The 21,974-nt window shown below is 50.8% G+C and overlaps 4 long non-coding RNA genes across 4 annotated transcripts; 3 read left to right on the top strand and 1 right to left on the bottom strand.

The window, feature by feature from the left end:
* Nucleotides 1–11,015: 11,015 nt before the first annotated feature.
* On the bottom strand, nt 11,016–11,525 carry LOC137461868 (uncharacterized). Its single transcript, XR_010993515.1, has 2 exons — nt 11,399–11,525; nt 11,016–11,294 (listed from the first exon to the last, which is right to left on the bottom strand). It is a non-coding gene; the product is annotated as an uncharacterized lncRNA (long non-coding RNA).
* An 18-nt stretch (nt 11,526–11,543) lies between these two features.
* Nucleotides 11,544–14,978, top strand: LOC137461866 (uncharacterized). The gene is made up of 2 exons (XR_010993513.1): nt 11,544–11,663; nt 14,314–14,978. It is a non-coding gene; the product is annotated as an uncharacterized lncRNA (long non-coding RNA).
* A 1,484-nt stretch (nt 14,979–16,462) lies between these two features.
* Nucleotides 16,463–17,149, top strand: LOC137461864 (uncharacterized). The gene is made up of 2 exons (XR_010993512.1): nt 16,463–16,744; nt 16,873–17,149. It is a non-coding gene; the product is annotated as an uncharacterized lncRNA (long non-coding RNA).
* Nucleotides 17,150–19,311: 2,162 nt separating this feature from the next.
* On the top strand, nt 19,312–20,523 carry LOC137461688 (uncharacterized). The gene is made up of 2 exons (XR_010993455.1): nt 19,312–19,615; nt 19,829–20,523. It is a non-coding gene; the product is annotated as an uncharacterized lncRNA (long non-coding RNA).
* The last annotated feature ends 1,451 nt before the right edge of the window (nt 20,524–21,974 follow it).

The raw sequence follows: 21,974 nt of genomic DNA, 5'->3' as shown, positions 1-21,974 counted from the left end.
AGTTAGTCCATGTGCCAGCCACGGCCATCTGGCCAAGAGGGGAAAGGGAGTGAGCCCGTGCCGCCAGGAGCTGGGCTATTCCTGGCACTTACTGTCACTCTTGTGGATAATTCCTGCACGGAGTTCTGCTTCCTCCCAGGAGAGGGCAATGCCACACACACTGCGGCCACCCTGCTGGGACGGTGGAAAAGATGTTTCCCACCGCTGGGCTGGGGAGATGCCCCTGGAGTGGGCAGCAGGACAGGGCAGTGCTCCCACTCACACAGCTCCGCCTGCCAGCGCTTCCACGGGAGGCAGATCCATCTGAAAACCAACCTTCCCTTGCCTCCGCTGAAGGTGGCCTGAAAATCCCAGAGTGTGTGTGCTTTAGCAATTCAGGAGAAATTAAACCAGCTTATTCTCAGGAAATCATCCGTTTCCCAGAGAGGCCGGGATGACGGCTGCTGGCACCCGCCCAGCTCGCTGTTAACAAGCGAGCTCGGAATATGAGGCAGCAGATCCGACGCGAATTATTTTTGCAAAGCCGGAGGATTTCATCTCCGATGAGCTGCCAAAGTGGGAAGTTTTAATAAGTGTAATCCTCCAACATAATTAACCAGTGAAGAGATTTGCCCTGGAAGGTTTAAGCGCTGCAGTCCAAGGGATGAGAACGGGTGTTGGGACTGCAGCCTTGAGCTCTCCTCCTCCTAATCAAGGGGCAGGAGGGTGGCCCTGTAGCCTGCCCTCCTTCTGGCATTGCTCCATCAGGCAGCAGAAGCAGGGAGAAGAGCCTTGGATCCAGCAAACCCCCCCAAACTGCTCCTTACAGAAGCTGTGGTGGGCAGAGCTTCACACCAAGTGAGTCTGGGACGGCCCCACCATTGCTGGTTTAATACAGAGAGATTTGGAAGCTGATGTACAGGAGCCCTGCAAGATGTTTGGATTTGGGCTGAGGCTCCTGGCCACAGGAGTGTGAAAGCCAGTGCAGCTGATCATCCTTTTTGCTGTCAGCCCCACGCAATTCCCCAGCGAGCACAGTTGCTTAAAGACGTATATTAAGGCAATCATGTTGTCTGCTCTGCCCTGCTCCCGTGACAGCTTCCCCCAGCACGGCCAGGGCGGGAAGTTCTATTTGTGTCATGTCAGGAGTGTGGATGAGCTCTCAGGAGAGCCCTTCTTTACTGGGAAGTGGCATCTCTGTCGTGTAGTCCGGAGAGAAATCGATGAGAAAACGAGTCAGGGATCAGGGGATGAGGCTGATGACTCTTTCCTGTTGCACTTCACTTTGTGCAAAAGGGGTAGAATGGTTTTGGGGTAACTGGGGCTGCTTTTTCCCATCCCACCTGTGTTTCCCAGGCAGCAGCTCCCCTGGGAGCCCAGTACAGCAGTCAGCAGGTCAGGTGTCCTTGGGGTGAATTCCTTCATGCTCAGCAAGTCTTTCTTGCCACAAGCAGCAAGAGGGAAATAGAGGAAAAATGATCAGATTTTCTCCTTCATTGAAACAGTGGAATATTGGCTCCTGGTAGATAAGACAAAGAGAGGATAAAGGGTCGCGTTTCCATTAGATCTTCTTAATTGGGCTTTTTCCTGAAAGCAAAAAAATCAATATTTTCATCTACATGAACCCAGTAAGCTCTTTGTGTCATTTGTAATAACACAAATCTGGGCCTTGTACGTGTGGACTGGAGGAGCGAGGGCAGCTGCCTGCTGCAGCCCTGCGACAGCAAGGGTTAAAACTGCCACGTGCAAGGAGTTGCTGTGCTGTGCCACAGGGATTGGGGCTGTGCCACAGGGATCAGGACCATGCTGGCATTGACATCCCAGCTGGGTGCCAGTGTTGGGATGCCAGCCAAGGTCTGGTTTTGGAAGCCCAGCTGGGTGCCAGCATCAGGATCCCAGTCTGGGTCTGGTCTTGGAAGCCCAGCCAGCGTCTGGTGTTGGAAGTACAGCTAGGTTCCAGCATTGGGATCCTGTCCAGGGTCTGGTGTTGGGATCCCAGCCAGGATTTGGTGTTGGAAGCCCAGCTGGGTGCCATCATTGGGATCCCAGCTGAGGGCTGGTGTTGGAAGTCCAACTAGGTTCCAGCACTGGGATCCTGTCCAGGGTCTGGTGTTGGGATCCCAGCTGGGTGCCAGAACTGGGAGCCCAGCCTGGGTTTGGTTTTGGAAGCCCAGCTGGGTGCCAGTGTTGGGATCCCAGCTGGTGGATGGTGCTGGAATCTCAGCCTGGGTTTGGTTTTGGAAGCCCAGCTGGGTGCCAGTGTTGGGATCCCAGCTGGTGGATGGTGCTGGGATCTCAGCCTGGGTTTAGTTTTGGAAGCCCAGCTGGGTGCCAGTGTTGGGATCGAAGCTGGGTTTGAGGGATGGTGCTGGGATCCCAGCCTGGGTTTGGTTTTGGAAGCCCAGCTGGGTGCCAGTGTTGGGATCCCAGCTGGTGGATGGTGCTGGGATCCCAGCCTGGGTTTGGTTTTGGAAGCCCAGCTGGGTGCCGGTGATGTGCGAGTGATCAAAGACTTCAGCGCTGGAGGAAAAAAAAACCAATTCTGAGCCCAGCATCCTCAGTCAATATCTGCCAATTCCTAAGAAATTGGCCACCTTGAAGTAACCGAGGTGCAAAATAGAGCCGATTAGAAAAATTAAACTCAGGCTGAGCTGGAAGAAAGGCCATTCAGCTCACTGCAAACATTATCTGCTCTAATTGGAAGCTTTGTTTAATTTGGCTTTGAAATTGAATTCCTTTTCCTTCCTGGAGAACGGTTATTACCTTAATTCTCCTCTTTGAATAAGACCATTTGTATGGTCAAATGCAGCTTGTTTGCAGCACAGCAAGCCCAGGAGCAGAGCAGCCACAGCCTCTCCCGTGCCTCCAGCCCCCTCCTCAACCTCTGTGCTCTCGACGCACGATGCAGTTCACCCTCCCCATGCTGGCCTTGCTTGGTAATTACATTATTCATGGCAAGAGTGAAAGATCTGTTCGCACTTTACCCTCCCCTCCCAGGCGGACTTCCCACGTTCCCCATTTGCCTTTGGGGCAGCAAAAGTGGAGGCAGCTCCAGGGCAGAGAGATTCCCAGCTGGGGACATTGGGCTTCCCTAGGGAAGAGAACCACGTCCTCGTGCACGCATGGCTGCTGCTCTTCTTCAGGGTGAGACATCAAAAAAGATTTTCCTGTCTCCACACCAGCTCTTCTTCGCTTATTCCACCGTCCTGTTGCTTATTTGCAGAACAGCAATTGAGGGAAGACAACAGCGTAATGAAGGCATTGCATCCCAATTTCCAAGTGTGGCCAACAAGATCCATCAGGCACTTTGGGAAAATCAAGAACTTTATCTCCAATCAGCCAGCTTTTATCTGCTTAGGGATAAACAAGGCTGAGGAACCAGCGGTAGCAACAGCTGCATCGTAAACAAGCTTGAAACCAGTCCCTTCTGCTGGAAGTAAATAATTGATCTCCAAAATATTCTGCTTAGGCAAAGCCATTTCAATTACCTGGTAGATGACGATGAGTGTGGAGAGAGGTTAACGGCTCTGAAATATTTAAGGAGAAGATGTTTGCCTGACAGTAACACAGTTTGTCTTTCATTTACCCAAAAAAAGGAGATTATCTGAGCAGTGAAGTGATAGGGAGGCACAACTCCCTCCAGCCCCAGGCTTGGAGCAAGCTGGCCTGTGGAAGGTGTCCCTGCCCATAGCAGGGGGTTGGAACAAGATGAGCTTTAAGGTCCCTTCCTCTGCTCCAGCCTGTTCCCTGGAGGTGACAGGCGTCCCCTGGGCCGGTACAGGTGGCAGAGGAGCCCTCCAAGCTCCAAGGGAGCACACGGTGCCGGGCTGGGAGCCTGGCTGTGCCATGCTGTGCCACTGCACTATCAAAGCCCGGGTGTTATCGCCATGGCGGTGCCAGCGATCGCCTTTGGTTTTGTGAGAGCTTTGATCATGCTACCTCAGCTGTGGGAAATGTGTGGTTCCCTTTGTTTCGCTTAACTTCCCTTTCTTCGCTTTCATCCTCATGAATAATTTATTCTTGTTTGTTCTGTTCACTTTCATATTTTTGTTTTCTTCGCCATTAAAATTCAGCTTCAGTGGCTTGTGGAGAAACTTTGAAGATCTCCCTCCATGTCCTCAACCTTTCAGAAGGAACAAATTCCTCCCAGGTGTGGCCATGGGGAAGGAGGCATTTAACCCCTTCTCTCCTAGCTCCTCACAGAGCACCCACTCTCAGCCCTGGTCCCCCACACCTCTGGGGTGTGGAGCATCTCCAAGGATGCCACAGGTCCCAGGAGTGAGGGCAGCTGTGCGGGACATGGACAGAGCCACAGCCCTGCCAAGGGACTAACTGTGAGGATGAAACTGCTTCTGACATAATGCGTTCTGCTTTGGATCTGCTGGGTCAATAAAAGCCTTCTCTGAGGAGGGAGTGCTTCTCTCATGTTGAAAAGATTTTAAATTTTCAAAGCAGAGCACAGATTTGGTGGACAGATGTCCTCACACAGCTGCTGAGGAGGTCTCTCAAAACCACAGAACAGCCCATCCCCTTGCCCTCACCCTGGCCTCAGCTACCTGCCCCCTTCCCTTTCCCTGCAGCAGCTTCCCTAGCTGATCAGCTGATCTTTTTTTTTTACAGACCTCTCTTTTTTTTACGTTTTGCCCCAATTTTTCCATGCCAAAAGACAGATTTTATTATATTCACCCTTAAACCCTCCAACACAAAGTGCATCTTCCATTTCTCCTCTCCTCTGTTCTCCCCAGGTTCACTAACTCCACCTGAGCTCACACCAGCATCTTGGGGTGCAGCAAAACACACCTGGTAGTGAAACACACTGAAACACACCAGGTTTTTTGGTGATCACCCCTCGGGCTTTAAATCCCACCAGGTGAGAGCTAGGCTCTCTCCCTGGCAAAATCTGGAGCTCACCCGTGCCCATGCCCTGTCAGCACGCTGGGAACTCGGCTGTTTGCCCTCCTGGATAAACATGTCATCCGCAGCCTTTTCCAAGCATCAGGAAGGTAATTACTCGGAGGGGAAGTGAGATGCCTCTGCATTAGCAGGTATCATTTGTTCTGGGGTCGCAAATTGTCACTGCTAATGCTTTGACAGCAGCACCCGAGGCCCTTCGGAGGGGGAGGGTGCTGCTCCCCGCTGTGCTGAGCCCAGCATCTCTCGTCTCCTCCGGTTACCATCAGTATTTAAAAGCGGATCCCGGAGAACTGGGTGTGCTTTCCAGTTCAGGGAGGCTCAGCGTGCGTGTGCCATCTCCAGCTGCCCAGTGCAATGCAGGGGCAATTACCGGTGATTATCAAACATGTCAGTGATGTCACTTACCCCAGAGGAGCTGGGAGAGCTCTTTAAACTGCTGATCCCGCAGCCCAGGGATGCTGGAAGGAGGTCCAGGGCAGGACCCGGGAAAATTGGCTGAGAGTGTCTCGCCTCTCGCACGCTGGGAGATCCTGCCTGCGAGGCTGCCTCTGGGGAGACCTTGCTCTGATTGTAGCTCCTGTCTGAAATTTCTGGGTCAGGATTATTGATTGGGATCATTAATTGGCCTGGCTGCGTGAGCGCTGGGGCCGCAGGGCTCCGAGGTGCCTCCGTAGGCAGATCTCCGCGCAGCCTGCTGAGCTCCGTGCTGGCTCTGTGCCTTTTCCCTGTCTCTCTTCCGTGGCTTTTAAACACCGGGGTGAACCCCTTGGACTCAGCTCTGCCTATCCCACCCCTGTGTAGTTTCTCGAAAGGAAACTAGCAAAACTTGACATCTAGGTTAATTCCAGAAAGCAGATAGTTAATGATCACCAAAATCTCCAATGATAGTATTTACTGATCATTATAATTGCAGAACAGTTTCTTCCATTTTTTTTTTCCCTGTGGCTTACCTGTGCCTTTTAAACATCTTGAATATTTCCAGGTACTGTATACATTAGAAATCGAAATTCACATGAACATCTCACAGGATCGAGTCCCTGCTCCCAGACTGGCACTGTGGGTGTCAGCACCCGGTGCCACCGCAGCACCCTGGGGATGCAGAGGGACTCGGTCCCGGTGTGGGTGTTCAGGAGGGCTCCCCGTGCAATCCCCGATGGAGCTGGCACAGTTTTAACTGCTCCCACAAGAGAGAGAGGGTGCAAACCCCCTCTGTGAAAAGGTATGTTCATTTAAAAGGAAGCTTCCTACCTAGGACTCTCATGGAAAATGTGTTTCAAGCTGAAGGGCTTATGGCAAATAATCACCATTGGGTATGTGTGTCTCTTTGCTGCTGTGGGATTTATAACATCCAGAAAACAGACAAACCCAGGATAGCACCTTAACCGACACGTGTTATGTCAGTTCACACCATGTTACCCTCCCTGCATATTTTCTGTGCTAATCGGATTTGACTTCCCTGCAAACTGACAGCGCTCGCAGGTTGGCACACAGGCACACACCACTCCTGGAATTAAAAATAGTCAGTAATCGGCACCGCTGGGCAGCTTTGATCTCAATCCCATGCAGACCGTGATGGTTTTTCATGGATAGGAGCCTGTGCAGGGAGGGGTGGGCTGCTGAACATCCCGAGGGACGTGCTGTGAGTTCCTGTATCTCTGCAGCGTGCCAGAAACTATCCATTTTAAGGCTGGGGATCGAGGCTGAGGTCTCAGAGGGACCTGAAATTCCAGATCCTGTCAAAATGAGTGGGTTCACTTCCAGTGAGTCATCCGTGTGAAGCAGCAGGCTGGAGCCTGAGGTGGTGGGAAGGGCTGAGGGTCCCTCTGGGGCTCGGTGGGCAGGAGCAGCCCGGCACAGCGGGCACCGCTCCGGCTGCAGGAGCAGTCCTGCCTCTGCTGACACCCCTGCAGATCGCAGTGCATCGGGTTAGCTCGCAGCAGGCAGCTCTGAGTGCTGCCAAAGTGCATCCTGATGAGAGCTTCAGCCAGCCGGGAAGCGGGGAAGGGTCTCCCGAAATAGCCTCCTCGGCTGCTGCGGGAAGAGGCTCCGCTTCGGGGAGGAGCCGAGGATATCTCACGTCGTGAGCTCCGGTTCGGTCGTGACAGACAAAGCAAAGGCTCTTCCCAGAAGCCAACTCCTAACAGGGCTTTGAGCAGTAGTGGCTGGTTTGAAGGAAACAGGGATTTCTTTGCCCAGAGGAGGGGGGGAAGACAATAGATAAAGTTGGGTTAAACAGTAATCACAGGTTGAGGGAAAGAACAGAGGAGTTTAAAGCTAATTAAAAGTATCTGAGGTTTTTTAAAACCACTTCTAAAGCAGATAAATGGAAATAACCCACCGGGTGCTGATGAGCTTTGAATTTTGTTAGGAATCACAGAAGAATAAATTTAGCAAATCACCAGGAAAGGCTAATGCAGTCCTGGCACTCCAGCACACAGCCAGCACTGGTAATTCTCAAAATTCCTGACAATTATCCATTTCAGGAGACACTTCCACTTATCTTACCTCACCTTAAAACCTTCCTATTGAACTCTGCCTGTGATTAATCTTTGTTCTTGCTCACCTATCTCTGTTCTCCATTATTGCTTTCCTGTGCAGTGACATCCATCCTCACCTGCCTGCCCCTTTTCCTGTGGCTGCTCCATTTCAGAGGGATTAAGCTTTTAATTGCAGGGAGTTTTTTTGCTTCATCACTGCATCATCACAGAGCTGCCTGCCAGCTCTTTGAGGCTTCTGGGGCAGCTCAAAGTCTTCCCAGAAGGATGGGTGGGATGCTGTGGATGGCAGCTCCCTTCTGGGAGAGCAGGATTTGGTCCTGACCCCAGTCAGACACTGGTGAGGGCGGCAGCTTTGGGCTCTTAAGGAATATGGAAGTGGGAATTTTCCAGAAACTGAGGGGGTTTTGAGAAAAGGATAAATGCAAGATGGAAAATACCAAGAGAAGAAGGATGGCAGCCCTGAGACATCCCAGCATCCCTGGCTGCAGCACACAGGGAACTGGGGAACAGGGAGGAGAGCGATGTGGGATGCCAGAGTAAGGAAGAGGAGATAATAATAATAAAAAGGGAAATGAAATAAACACAAGAGAAATCCAAGCTGCATCTCAATAGACTGTAGGGTTCAATGAGCAGCTGGGACCAAAAAAAAAAAAAAAAACAAACTGCAAACACCGTGGTTCCTGAATAATAGAGATGGGAGAGCAGGTGATGATAAGGCGACCAAAGGAAGGAAGGTGGGAAAAAAATAGAAAGGAGAAATTACTGGAGGGAGAAACCTGCAGGTGATGTGCTATTTTACTATGCTAATAAAGAGATGAAAGCAACTGGAACAGGAGTAGAGACTGGAAAAAGTCTTACTTTTGTTGGAAAGAATAAGAGGATAAACGTTTTTAACATTTATGAAGTAGCAAAATAAAGCAAAGAAAGGCTCAGAACATCAGCTTGTAGATGAGGAAATTAAAGCACATAAAATATTTATTCATTTGTGCTTAGTGGCTGTCAGCCATGCATGCATTGGAGAAATGGGATGTTTCTAGGCACAGTTTTATTCCTGCTCCTATTTTTCCCTCCTTTCCCAGGGATGAACAGGAACAATTTGGTGAATAGTAGCTGAACGCTCAGCTCATTTTCTACATTCCATTAATGTTTCATTTCTTAATACCCTTGAAACAAAAATGGGAAGTTGGTATAAAACATTATTCTCCTTTCAAATCACAAAGAAGAGGAGCGTGGTTCCAGGCCAAGCAGCAAGATTACAAACTGGCATCTGTGTTAAAATGGGAATGCAGTGCTGTTGTCAGTGCCAGGCTGGAAGAGGCCCTTTAATGAGCCACAGAAAGAGGAATGTAACACAGGTTTTTCCATGTCACCAGCTGTCTCCAGCCTGGCCCAAGAGGACCATTTCTGAAGAAAGCTCTTGGCTCCGTGTCTCTGAATATTTCACCTGCCATCCTCACCAACACAGAGAGCAGATTCTTTGCTCCAGGCAACTTATCAGTTACTGCACTGGCAAGGAAAGCAGCTTCCAAACGACAGATGTGGGCCTCAATGGCTGAGGTGGCACAGGAGTTCCTGTGTTCCCCAGATCTTCCTTAGATGCCTCACTCAGTGGTGCTGCAGGAACGGTGCCACTAGCACATGGAAGTCTCTCCTGGACCTCAGCACCAGGGAGATGGGCTGCGAGGAAGATCTGGCTTTGGAGAATCTCTGTCTGTCCCTTCTTGTGTCTTTCTGGAAGAAATCCAGCTGTGCACGGGGGGCAGGGGCAAGGCACAGATCACAGCTGGGTTGGAGCACTGTGCCTTTGTGCCTGGGCAGGGGCTGCACCTGGGCAGGGCTCACCTGCAGCACGGCGGGGCTCGGCAGCTCCCTGCACCGGGAGCGTGGCACGGAGAGGGTTCGGTTCACACACCCCCATCGCCCACGGGGCAGCGCTGGCCCCAGGCAGCGCCGTGTCAGCCTCTGGCCTATTGCTGACTTTAATTTGTTGGATGGGGAAATCCCGGGCGCTCCAGCCTTGGCTGGCACCGCCTGCTGCCTGTCAGATACATTTACACTCCAACAGCAGCATCTAGACTTGACCAGCCCCGAGCTCACTTGCTGCTCCGATCCTTTAGGAATTTTTTCTTTCCCTTTGCCAGGCTACCCTGATTTACCTGGGCAGATGTGGATGTGTACCCACCTTCCTTCCCTGGTTGGGCTGTGGGAGCCCAGCGGATCAGTCAGCCAGGATTTCCTGGGATGGGTGGGCAGATCTGCCTGGAGGATGCAGGGATGAAATCCCAGGTGTGGAGCAGCTCCATGGGCAGCCCGGGGCTCTGTCTCCCTGCTGTGCCTAGCCTGGCTGGGTGTCGGGGGTGGCAGGAGCACCAGGATCTCGGGCTGGAGGAGGAGAAGGCAGCCAGGGCTGGAGCTGCACCTTCCTGGGCAGTGCTGTAGGCAGGAGCTACCCTGTCCTTCCAGCCAAGGTCAGGTCAGCGCTTGTTATTTGCAGAATTACAAGTGCTAATGTTACATTACATGTTTTCCTGGGTCTCTTGGGATTAATGGCAAAGCTGCTGGTTAGCCCAAGGGATTTTCTAAATCCTCCACTTCCAGGAGTGCTATCGCAGGAGAGCTGTGCATGAGCCTTGGGCAGGCTGGGAAGTGCAGGAGAGCCTGTGCTGCTGCCTTTGCAGCCTTCTGTAAAGCACAGAGGTGTCAATATTAATTTCATCATGAAGCTCAAAACCTTCTTTGATTTTTTGCTTTATCAGAAATGATAAATTCTTAGAGAATTTCTTAGTCTGAATGCCACAGTTTCCAGTGAGGTACTTGGATAATGGAAAGTAAAATCAATCCATTGACTTCAATTGGGATCTGCCAACTTGCATCAGCTGAAAAGATGCTCTTTTTTTTTTTGTCTTCTGGTGACAATCTTATCAAAGTAAGGTTGGCCCTGCCAGAGAAAAGGAGATGCTGATAACCACAACAAACAGTTCGCTGCACACCCAGATGATGTAACTTCCATCTCTGATGCAGGATCAGAATTTTCTCAAGGACAGATAAAAACTGAAGGAGCGATTTCTCAGGGTCGTGGCTGACAAAGCACTTTAACAGCTTCTAATGGCACTTGTGGAAGGTGCACAGGAGCTCCTGCACTGTGGCAATTACAGAGTTCGTGAGCTGCAGCTGCCGTGTGTCACAGTTGTGCCCAGCTGACACTCCCACGTGCCATGGAGAGCTGGTGAGCACCCCCTGCAGAAATGTGCCTAACCCTAATCCCTGCCAGCTGCTGAAATCAAGGAAAGCCTACAGGGTTCCATTTCCTAGGGGGATGAAGCTTGGAAACTCAAGGGTGGGGTGACTGAACTATGTATGCATGTAGCTATAAGGCAAAAACCAGCAGCAGAGTGAGGGATGAGTCCTCTGCCTCAGCTGTGCTGCTCCTGCCTGTCCTGCTCTCCTCTGAAGAGCATCCTGTACTCCTCTCATCCACAACGGGTTCCCAAACCCTTCCTGTTCCCTCGAGGCCTTCAGCAACAAGATTCTGCACATAGGCTCTCTCCAAGCCCTGGCACTCGATTCAATCACTGCTTAATCTAACCCTCTAATTTAATCAATACTTCATGGACAGTGTCTTTGTTTAAAAACCCAAACAAACACAAAACCTTCCAGTCTCTTTTGTGATTGCTTTGTGCAGGTGTTATTAGGTTAATGCAATCAGCAGCGATAAAGCTGCTCTCCATGTAATGAGGGATCAGCCTTGCCTTGGGTGCTGTGGAAGGCAGGGAAGCAGGATGAAGAAACCACAAGCTGGGTACTTGGGATGTTACCAGTGACACCACCAGATTCAGGGTGACCCTTTCTGCTGCAGGAATAATGGGAGGCACCAGCAAGTGTTCCACCTCCTCTCCAGGTGCTCTGAGAATAAAGGTGTGCTGTCGTGTCAAGAGGCCAGGAAGGATGGACACAGGTAGGAGAATGGAGGTGGACTGCGTGGTTTTCCAAGGCTGTGTGGCTCTTACAGTGGGGACTGTGGGCTCTGGATGTTCTGGGTGAAGCTGCTTTTCCTCACTGGAGCTCCAGCTGTGCTGGGGCCCTGGCACAGGGATTCAGCTGCAGGCTCTGCCCTCCCCATGCCCACTGGTGGTGCTGGGGGAAGCCCATGCTTGGGGCTGGCTCTTGGCTGAACAAGACGATGCAACAGCTCTCGATAAGCACGAATCTTTCAGCAATTGTTCCGTGTTTAATCAAATTTGTAGAGCCTCAGGCCATTCATGGGGAAAAGTGGTTTTTGTCTGTATTAAGAGGAAGGTTTGGCTGTCAAGGGGTGCGAAGCCAGATAATGAAGTTATTCTTTCTTGTTGCATTTTGCTATGAGTTTCTTGAGAACACTCTCAACAAAGTAATGATGCACGGAGGAGAGGTTTTCAGGCTCTATAAATGGTGGCAGCAGCTTCCACTTGCAGGGCTTAGGGATGCCAGCACACATCTCCAGCTTCATAGAGCCTGCCCCTCTGGAAGTCCAGGATAGGTGGGCTTGATTTAAAGGGATAAAGTGCAGAGGTGCCCTTGATACTGCAGGTGCAAACCCAGTGAGGCAGAGACTGGGGTCTCTGGAAAAAGACCCATGGTGCCTGCTGGCATTTTTTTCCATCCTAAATTGTATGGATGGTGCTGGTGGACTGTCCTTGCCATCTATGTCTTCACCTGTTTGGGAAATTTTCCCTATTTTGCCTGAAAAATCTCTGGTGCTTTGTTCATGTTGTACTTCTACTGAAGCAAATCAACCACAGGAAAGCCAGCAAGGGATAATATAACCCACAGAAACAAACTACTGTAAGTATGAGGAAGAAGATTAAAAACCCTAACAAAAACATCTCTATCTTTTGGGTTTTCTTTGGAAAGCTCAATTGACTCCCTCAGAGCCCCCAACAAAGTCAATGATACTTCATCTTTAATTTGATTTTTCCCTTCAGTAAGGGTGGTGAGCATTAGCATCACTGTAATTCTGCAAAGTGCCATTAAATAACAGGGGAATATAAAACGTGAAGATTATGTGTGGTATCAGTGGCAAAATATTGCACTCAGCAATGATTTAGACGAGCATTAATGTCTCAGGCATGCTGCGAGAGATGTCAAGAATTGGACAATAAAACATCTCATTCTTCAAACAACCCCTCGGGGCTGACGCCGGGCTGCTGGGGAGGCAGATGGGCACCCGTGGAGCCGAGCAGCCCCTGTGAAGCCGCTGCCCTGCCCGCGTTCCTCCGAGGGCAGACACCTCCGCTGTGCGGGGGAGTGATGGATGCCGCCCATTTCCAGCGGGTCGATAACCGGATCGTTGTAGACCACCGTTATTTTTGTGTTTAATTCACTGAATAAAATGAACCAGGTAAATCACTCAGAGGAGACGGGAGCGGATGTTAATAGGCACATTTGCAGCGCTATCTAAAAATGAGCTCTGCAATTACTGACTCATGCCGGCGCTTGTGTTTGGCGGTGCGGCTGGAGGCGGTGCTCACCCGCCCTACCAGTGTCCTGGGGAGCAGCCCCTGGCTCCTCAGAGAGGGCTGGGGGCTGCAATTCAGTGGGGCTTTGCCTGGGTGATGCCCAGAGCCTGGCAGGGCATCACAGGGGAACAGGGCCCTGCTTTTTTGTAGACTTGCAGGTCTGAGGCTGAGCTAGGAGTAACAGAACAGGGTTGGGCAGCTCTTCATAGACTCATAGGATTGGGTTGGAAGGGACCTTAAAGCTCATCCCATTCCAGTGGAGGTGGTGCTGAGCCCTTTGGGCAGAAGACATAGTGCCTTTCTCCAGAAAAAAAGCATGGGCCATGTTCCCTCTCTCCCTGGGGCAGGAGTGGTACCTCCTGAGCATCCTCAGCCTGAAATTTCCTAGCTTCCATGAGAGGCTCTGTGGTGCGAGGCTGGACCAGGCGCTAGACAGGCAATATGCAGCACTCTGCCAGCTCCCCAAAATAGCATCGTACCCAAGGCTGGATTAATCCCTGTGAAGCCTCGCTGCCAGAGCAGCCCACGATGGGTGCTGGGAAGCGCTCCTGCCAGCACGCAGCATTCCTACCTAGGCAGGAGGGGAAGGACAGGGTGGGGGGCCCAGGTCCATGGCCATCGACCCGTTTATCACGGCAGAGCAGAATTAATCTCTCGGATCAGCAGAGTCATTGTGGCTTACAGAAAACAAAACAAAGGCAATTATTATTCCTCCCTTGTCGGGGGGCTGTGGCTAATCTCGTTACACCAAGCAGCGAGGCGCCAGGGAAATCTCATGGTGCTGATAAAGCGCTGGGCAGCTGCACAAAGCAATTACGGTGAGACCGTGGGGCTGTGCTGGGGGCTCGACCCCTCCTGGGGCCAGGCAGGGCTGTCCCCAACTGTCCTCACAGGGAGCCCTTTGGCAAGACAAGGTGGGTGCTCCTCCTCACCCCCAGATGCCTTCTCCCATGTCCATGTTGATGCGTGGTGTGCCAAAACCTTTTCCAGAAGCAAAGCAATTTTGGGGCTGTGGGACTGATTCCCCCACAGGCACCCTGAGTGGTGTCATCATCCTTGTGGCCAGAATCAGCCAGAGGCATTGCCATCTCACCCAACAGCAATGTGTTGTCCCAGAAGGTGTCACAGCTGCTCTGGGTGCTGTGCAGGTTGGGATAGAACAGCAATAGAATGGTGCTTAGGGTTTTTTTATAACCCTTAAATCATTCCCCAGCTCTCCCTGCTGCTTTAAATTGTAACTTGGCTTTTAAAAAGTTTATCGTGCACTAATTCATTCAGCCCGTTCATTTCCATTCTGCTGACAGGGGACAAAATTGCTTCTTTTTTCATCCCAGAGAATTCTAACTTTGTCAATTTATGGCGCCTTTTTGATTTAATCAGGAAATTTCCTAAACTTCCGTGGCAATAACAAGACATTTTTCAAGCAGTACCTGAGAGCTGGCTGGGCATTATTTATAGCTCTGGTGTACACAGTATTTCGGAAGGACTTCCCGTGAGTTGCTGGTGGTCAGAAGATGCAGGTTGTTCCCAGCATCACTTGACCCTCCTCCTGGGGAGCAACTAGAAAACCCTTTTTTTTGCCTTTGTTTTGCCATTGTCTGAAAAGTCCACGTGTTGCCCTTTCCCTCTGCCCACCCTGGAGGAGCCCAGACCTCTGGCATGACCTGGACATCCTGGCCAGCTCCACTGCCAGCACATCACTTACGTGCCATGGATTGGGCCGCTTTGGTGCTGCCCTGCAGAGCTGGTATCACAGTGTTCTGTGCTCAAACACTGTTATTTCACTCTTCCAAACACTGTCAGAGCAAGTCACGGGAGGGATTATTTTTGGCTCTGTTCAGTGTAGTTACCTAGCAATTTGCAGGCAGCTTGGTGATACTGGGGAGCTACTCAAGCCACACGAGCTGCTTTGCAGCAAGCAATTCAGTTGCTGCCTTTGGTTCCTTCTGCTGCTCACAAATAGCCTAGGTGCCAGCTTGGAATCTTACAGATTTGTTCTCGCTTGGACGGATTTCAGCCCCGTTGCTTGTGTGTGAAATATTTCCTCTGATCGTTGCTTTTGAGCGCTCGCCGCCTGTGATTCCCCCATCACGCCTGGGCTCGACTGCCGGCGTGCAGCAGAGCTTTTCCTCCGCCTTGTGAAAGGAAGGGAAAACCACGGCTTCTACTGATATGGATGTTCTGTAGGACAGTGCTGGGAAACCTCTTTTGATGTTGTGCTTTCACATTTCTCAAGTTGAAAAGAAATAACGTGCGAACGCCTTCCCCTTCCGCTCCCAGCGCCGTGTGCTCCCCTGCACGCTCAGCACCGCCGCTCTAACCAGCCGTAAATACTGTTTGTGTTTGGCTTATTATCTCCAAGGTAATTTATGCTTTTCTGCTCATCCAGGGCGTTTACAGGCCTTCTGTTCTCTGCTGAACTCCAAGTGTTGTGATGAAGACCTGCTATTGTTCAGTTAAGAAGCAATATTGATTGCCAAGAACCAACCAGAATCAGTGTTTTCCATTCTTCCAGTGTCAGACTGGAGGGGAAAAGCCTCGAGGAAAAGGCCATGTGGGACAAGACCGGGAGAGTAGAATCCAGGTGGCAAAGAGCCATCGTGCTACGGTAAATTGTGAAGAACCTTAATTAGGAACAAATTAAAGATATTCCAATTCCACATATAGCATGACCCATGTAATTAAATTATTGCTAACATGCTCTAGACTTCTTCCTCCTATGGGCATCTCTGGCATCTCTCCCTGGCACTGCTGCTGGGCTTTGTGCCCATCCTGGTGGGTAGTTTCATATCCTGAGAGAGCGTTTGATGTGGGCAGTAGGTTGGATCTCATCAATTGCTATGGCTGAAGGACACTCGCTGAATCTCATCAGGTTGTGGCAGTGCATGTTCTGCAGTGGCCAGTGTTTGCATGGTGACATTAGTAGAGAGAGACCATCCTCTTCAGGGGAAATGCCTTCAGGAAACTCATTCCATGGCACATCCATGTTGGCTAGATCCATTATCCAATCATTTTGTTCTTGGAAGCATTGCAGAGAAGACAATATGAGAACCATGGTCCTTCCTGGGCTCCAGTGGGTGCTGGATGTTTGCTTTAAATAGAATTAACCATGCAAATTGAATCATGTGAGTGTAAATTAGCTCTGGTTCCACCGGTGCTCTCGGTGTTGCTTAACCTACCATTTACCCCAAGACATCTGCTAAGTGCCATTCTTTCGAGTACTTAAACAGCACCTCTCGCTACCAGAGAGCCCCAGTCCCGCGCACCAGCAGAGCTGCCGCAAGCCTGTAATTATCGTTAAAGGGCTATTGTGCTCCTGGCGCTGATGAAGGCAGCGGGTGAGGCTTTCCAGCCTGGCTCCCTGCTTGCCAAGGGGAGGATGAGTGGGGCCGGGGCTGAAGCCTGCCTGCTCCCTTCCCATGCCTGCTCTGGCAGCAGGGAAGTTCCTGGCACACCATTGTGACCATGTTGCCCAAATATCAGTGGTGGTGGTCGGAATAAGAAACTGAAAATGGGCTGAAAAAGAGGAAGGCACCACAGCCAGGGTTGCTGCCCGGCAAGGAGATCTTAGTCTGCTGGAGGGTTGCAGCCCCCACTCTCTCTTGCTGGCATCGCTTCCTCTGAAGCTGAAATGAAAGGAGAAGGCCCAGGGCTGCAGCGAGCACCGTGTGGCTCCATGCCTTCCCCAGCGTGAGCTGTTATTTAAGCCTTTGATGTCATAGTTGGGAGAATTGATGTGTTAACCTCGTGGAGAAGGTGGTGTGCGGGTAGGCTGGAGGCACCAGCACTCAGCCCAGCAGCACAGCTTTGCTGCCGCGTGTCAGATCACAGCTGGAAGTGGGATGAGAGGATGAACAGGTGGAGGATAATGACATTGCTGGTGCCCAAGCAGCTCTAAGGGGTGACTTGGATCCTCAGTCTGCTCTTTGGCTGGGCCCCTCCTAGGAAACGTGGATGTGATGCTCATTGGATTCTGGTTTTTCCAGCCTCTTCCTACAGTGTGAGAAAACCCATTGTGGCTGGTGTGAATGGAGTTGGACACAATTCCTCCACAGTGGTTATGCAAATTCCCGGCCATAATGACATGTTGTCGTGTGTGATGCTGTGAACAGATGGCCTGAAGACAGGCTCAAGATCGGAATTAGTCCTGGACTCCTGCAACAGAGCTGGGAGCATATGGGCCTCATCGATCCTTGCTTTAGCCTTAATAGCAAAGGGAACAGTAACATATGAATAAAAGCCAAAGGAGAGGAGTAAAAACAAGATTGTGGTGATTCAGTGGCACTCAGGCTCTTCTGAAAAGCTGAAATGGTCCCTCCTCAAACTCGAGCATCCTTCCAGCAACAGACGGAGCTTTGCTGTGGAGGATCCCTGAAGGCTTGAGCACAGATTCCTCTCTGCAGCAGCACAGACCGGTCTGCACGCACCCAGATCAGAGCCCTTCAGCCCTGTTATTTATGCTGTGGCTTCCCAGCGGCATGAAAGCACCAGCGGTGGTTTAGAATTCCATTTGGCACTTTGTTTTATTGGAAGGCTTCGGGAGCTGCTGTGATAGATGGCTGCTTCCCTCCTGTTTGTCACATCCGTGCTGTATGAGTTATCAGTGGCTGGTTTCTGACTTGGAGCCGGCACGAGGGGCTTTGGAAAATGGGACATTACTTGTTCATTGCTTATAGCTTTGTAAATCTGTGAAGGACTGGGGTTCTTCCTTTTATTTCAATCTAATGGTGGTTTAAGGCAGCTCGCTGATGCTGCTTGGGATTTCTCTAAGGACAAAATAGGAAAGTGATACATACCGTGGAAGTGCTGAACAGCGAAGATTGATTCTGTCAGTTAAACATCACACAAGCATAAACAGTGTGTGCTGCTGTGCCTGCTCCCCTCTGACATCAGCAGAACCAAACCTTCCAGTCAGCAGGAGAGCTGTCACTTCAAGCCCTGAACACAGCATCCGGATGAAAAGGGAGAATTTTTTTTTTTTTTTTAAGCTCTCCTATTCTAATCAGCTGGGTGTCTGGGTCTTAATATTTGCCTAGAGCGAGTTCTTTCAATAATCTGAGTAAGTGGTCCCCAAGGCTTGTCACTGTGAAAGCACACGGAAGGGATCTCGGTGCCTATGCTGTTGAAATTAATTGATCCCGATATTTTCTTGAGGCGGGATAAAAAGAAGAGAAAAATGTGGTTTCAGATCAGGACAGTTGAAATCCCAGGGAAGCTGGTATTTAATGGGTGCCAGCAGCTGCCTTGCCAGGCTTCAGGGGAGCTTTCATCCCAGCCCTGGGTGCACTGGTAGCCAGTGGCTGGGAAACACCCCAAGATTTTTTTTGTCCTCATTAGACATGCCAACACCCACTGGAAAGGTCTTTCAGCCCCCTCAGCCCCAAGGACAGCCTGTCCCTCCTGCAGCCCTGTGCTCTCTGGCCATCACAGACCTCTGCTGGGACAGGCCCCATGCTGACCCCCAGCCCTGGCAGCACTGTCAACATCTTTGGTTTCCATGGCAACTGCAGAATGCCAAGTATGGAGCTGGTGCACACCACAGCATCACCAGCTTTCCCTGGCTCCTCGAGGAAGGGGGTAGCATGAGCTGGAGCTGCCCACAGGACCCTGGGTGTAGGACACTGCATGGCCAGACCCAGCTGCAGGGGCTTTATTTCAGAACCACTGTGCAGGAAGGGAACTCTTCCACCCTCCAGAGAAGCACACGTGGATATTTTTAGCAGGGCAGCAAGACAAACGAGCTCAGCTCTTCCAGCCATCCATCTGCTTCGTGTGTTCTGGGCCCCACAGCCTTTCCAAGTAAATTGAGTCCTGTGCCAGGCCCCGTTTGCTCTCCTGCGCCACTGTGCTGCAAGGCTGTGGGGTTTGCTGTTGGGAAATGCCCATCCCTGGTTTCTCCTGCACAGGGCAGACACAGCCATGATTCCTGGGAACTCAGCTTTATCCGATGCTGTCCTTGAGGCAAGAACTTAGGATTTTATCCCCTGCTTTAACCAGAGGCAGCTCAGCTGATGGTCAGGGCAGACTGTGGCTCTGTGTGTCCCTGGCTGCCCACGGTCCCTGAGCAGTGCCAGCAGCACCGTGTCTCCCACCCTCTCCCTGCTGGGGTGCTGCAGGTGGAGTGAGCACACGAGGGGATTGAGACTGGTCAAATACAGTCCCAGGATAGTTCCAAGAGCAGTCTCCTGATGCAGACTCCCCCTGTTGTTTTCCAAGCACTCTTCATTGACACTGAGAGAAAAACCCGAGCTGAGCATCTGTGACCCCAAATGTGCTCCCTTCTCCCATGGCAGGTGGTACCCGGCTGTGCCAATTGGAATTGTTTATGCTTGGAGCTGAAGGGCAGGGAAAGGCAGGTTACACCTTTCCTGCCAATCCTGGGAACCTGCAGATGCCTGATGCTCGTTTTTCATGAGTTTTGCTCGCTTTTTGTGAGTTTTACAGCGAGGGGGAAGGCGCAGGAAGCACAGAGATTTGGGGCACACAAAGCACAGACCGGGGAGATTTGGGACCATCGTGGCCTCGCTGAAGTTGCTCGCGGAGCTGCAGAGCAGAGCTCGGTCTCCCTGGCAATGGTTGCCATGTGATCGCTGCTGTGGCACTGCATCCGCCTGGCTTCAGTCAAACGCGCTCTTCCCAAGGGAATGTTTGTGTCAGAGTCCCCAAGGAGGACAGGATGGATGGGCTCAAGTTGATGGGGAGAAGGCAAGAAGAGGAAGCAACCCGGAGGTCTGAACCCAGCAGTGGAGCTGCCCCCAGTCTGCAGTGAATATGGGAAGCAGATGTTGTGCAGGAGTGAAGCCCGTGCTCCCCAAACTGCTGGCAGGGTCCTTGCCAGAATCCCATCCTGCTGAGGAGCACAAGTGTCAGACAGAGCCCTGCAGTGGATGCAGTTTTCCACACATAACATGGCCTGGAAGACATCTATAACCTATTTTTCAGTGGTTATTGAAACTTTCCGGGTCGATGCCCAGGCTGCAGTCAATTACTGTGGCCTCGGTGCTCCTGGAGTTGATGGAGTAACAATTTCATAGAAGTGCCTTCTGTCCCCCAGTGAAGGATCAGAGTTACTCTGTGAGATAACTCTTCTGGTTTGAAAAAAAAAGTTCTTTACAGGAATGTAAGTTCCTAATTTTAAATCCAAATGTAAAACTTAAAAATTCCATTACCACAAGAAGCTGGTAGGAAACCAGTGGCTTGTGTAAAGCATTTGATCACACATGAAAAATTATCAAGTCAATGTTGAAAAAGCATTAAGAAACACGTGCTGGCTGCTCAGAACCCTCATCAGTCACTGCTGGGCAGAGCCAGGTCCTGGAGAGCTCACACTGGGGTGGTTGAAGTTATCCAGAGACAGCTGTCCCAATGTTTCCCAGATTCCTCGCATGTGACTTCTGTATCCACTTTTCCGCGTGAACAATAACGCTGAAGCGAACGTCACTCATCAGACAGGCATAATTGGATTTGGAAAATGTGATATTGTGAATTAAGTTGACTGATGGGGAAGTGTCAGTTTTATTAACAATCTTCCTTCAGATGATAATTTTATATCTATAAGGATGAATTACAAGAGTACTTGAAAGCATCAGTCTCAAATGATGAAGTCATTTTAATAAAGGCTGACTTTCTCTTTCATATACTTGTTTTTAAATATTTTATCTCCTTATGGGAAACTGTGTCCAATTCAGAGCCAAAACCGATGTAAGACATGCCGTTTTCATCTTCACACAGAGAAACACCTTCACCCTCAGGCGAGCTCCCAGCTGGGTGCAGCCTGGCCTGTCACCCCTTCTTAGGGTTTCAATGCAAATCTGAACATTGAACAAATCTTCTTCCTTTCATGGTATATTTCCAGAAGAAAGAGGTGGGAAATGCAGTAAGAGAAAGAGTAAGACAGAAAATCTGAGACTTGGAAACGTCCCCGCCTCCCTTCAGCTGACAAAAAATTGTCATTGGCTTTATCTACACCTTTCACAGCAACAGGCTGGTTTTCCCCTCATCCTTCCAGCCATGGTGCTGCTGGAATTGAAGGATTTGGGATTTTTACATCAGCTGCTGTGGGGCAGCTCAGAGACAGGACACCATTTCCATTTTCTACATCAGACTGAGAGTGCCTCACTAAATGTTTGATGTGCCTCCAGCCACAGTGGACACTGGAGCCGAGTCCCTCACGGACACTGGGCTGTGCAAAGCCTGTGGTCCCCTCTGCCCCAGCCTCTGTCAGGGCAAACTGGCCACTTCATTATGTCCCTATTGATCAATTAAACGCTTCGTGCCTTATTTATCCCACAGCCAGGAAGGAGCATTGCAGGAGCAAAGAGCAATCTGGTTGGACAAAAATCTAAGGAAGAAAAATGAGCTGATAAAAGCCCTGCTGCACCCGGCTTCCCCTTCAGAGGAGCCTTGAGACAGTCAGAGTGGGTTTTTTTCCCAACAGAAAAAAATTGATAAAAAACCTTTTTGGCCAAAGTTTCGGTGTTTGCACGTGTGAAGGAAGGAAGGTCTGTGCTTCCAGGGGAGAGGAGCCTGAAACACAGCCTGGGCACTGCTGTTGTGCCCAGACAGGCAGTCATCCCCTTGCAGGCAGGACCTGGGGATGGACTGATGGGCAGATCCCAGCCCAGGGATGAGGCAGGACTGCCTCGGGGAGCCCATTCCCTGACACAGAACCCTGCTCCCACCGACCTGATGGGATGGGTGACCTATTTATTTATATTTGAGAGATGAACGGAGGGAAGGAGCTGCTGGATTGCCCAATGCTGAGATGAAAGACACCTTCAGAACACCTGAGGAGGCCCAGACAGACAGAGCTGCTGCTGCGGCTGTGGGGACACAAACCCCTGCAGAGGGGACACTTGTCCATACCCACTGCTAGAGAGGAAAAGGTGCCATGTCAGGGTCTGATACGCCCCCTATTTCCCCCTCGCAAAAGGAATCCCCAGTTTCAAAGTCAAATTAGAATTCCGGCTGCTTTTTGGTGAAGATCTGAATCTGCCGAAGCGGTTTTGTGCTGCGATAGTTTGAAGTCAGATGCTTTAGCGGCACAGAGAGCGCGGGGCTGGATTTGCATGTGAAATGAATCATGCCC

This window comes from Anomalospiza imberbis, chromosome 23 (genome assembly GCF_031753505.1).
Source record: "Anomalospiza imberbis isolate Cuckoo-Finch-1a 21T00152 chromosome 23, ASM3175350v1, whole genome shotgun sequence".
Classification (NCBI taxonomy): domain Eukaryota; kingdom Metazoa; phylum Chordata; class Aves; order Passeriformes; family Viduidae; genus Anomalospiza; species Anomalospiza imberbis.
This window is presented reverse-complemented; position numbering and strand designations above follow the sequence as displayed.